Source organism: Arachis ipaensis, chromosome B09 (assembly GCF_000816755.2).
Source record: "Arachis ipaensis cultivar K30076 chromosome B09, Araip1.1, whole genome shotgun sequence".
NCBI classification, from domain to species: Eukaryota; Viridiplantae; Streptophyta; class Magnoliopsida; order Fabales; family Fabaceae; genus Arachis; species Arachis ipaensis.
Genome location: NC_029793.2, coordinates 20,708,393 through 20,709,544, shown reverse-complemented (window position 1 = coordinate 20,709,544; position 1,152 = coordinate 20,708,393). Strand labels below are relative to the sequence as shown.

The following is a 1,152-nucleotide window of genomic DNA, read 5'->3' as shown; positions in this document are numbered from 1 at the left end:
AATAATAATAATAATAATAATAATAATAATAATAATAATAATAATAATAATAATTTAACCATGTTTAGACCTTCTAAGAGCCAAAAATATGATTTATTTTATGTGTACCAAGTGCAAATGAAATTGGGGGCGTACCAACTACCATGGCGTTATTCTACAACAATTAAATTAAAAGACTGAAGTTTCAATTTAATATTTGTACCCTTTTATTTACTTTATAATTGTGATAAAATGATACAAAAAATACTTGTCAGGCCTCAAGAAGGCACCAATTTATGATTTCTTTTTTCCTTTTAGCTTTCACATTTTTTTTCTTTTCTTTGATTCACAACTTTATTTTTAATTTGTTTGGAATGTTTTTCATTTCCACAATCATTTTTTTATGTACACAAAACACAATTCTATATATCATATAAGAATTCCAAAATTTGTGATTTGATGGGCCTGGGCTAAATATTAACAAATGAATAATTGGCCTAACGAAAGACTAAAAAGTTTAATCCCTTATTGGAAAAAAAAAATTGGCCCAAAAATACATATTGAGAAAAATAAAGAAAAATGTTAGCAGTTGAATCCTGAGTCAGATGATAATATTGTTTGTCTTATATAGAGCTGCACTGGGTTCAAATCCTCATCTTGAAATTTATATAGTGTGTGTGAGTGTGTAGTACATGAATGTAATATTTAAGATTATAGTATGTGTGAGTGTATAGTACATGGGTGTAATATTTAGGATTAGAAATTGTCCAATTCACTTGACAAAAAAAAATATTAAAGTAAAGAGTCAATTTAACACTTTTTTGTTTGTCAATTTAAATTTAATTTAACTAAAAGAATTTGGACGAAGCATCTTTGAGAACATAAATATTAAAACTATTGTTCCTATAATATGTTAAAATTCCAAATATTTTATAAAAGAATATTAAGTTTAATATCTCGTACTCTGATTAATATGATCCTTGATGGCTATAAATTATAATGGGTGAATCGGGCACAAACAGTAAAAATAACAATAATTATTATAATTACACTTATATGAAGAAATGAACCTAAATCTGTGGCCAAATGAGTTGAAATGTGGCACCACAAATCCACTGTCCAACGCAAGTTCTTTCTCATCTTTCGGTGCCATATTTTCTTCTTCATCGTTCC

The 1,152-nt window shown here is 26.7% G+C and overlaps 1 pseudogene; it reads right to left on the bottom strand.

Annotated features, from left to right (window-relative positions):
- Window positions 1–1,152, bottom strand: part of LOC107615160 — a 57,055-nt pseudogene that overhangs the window by 1,730 nt on the left and 54,173 nt on the right.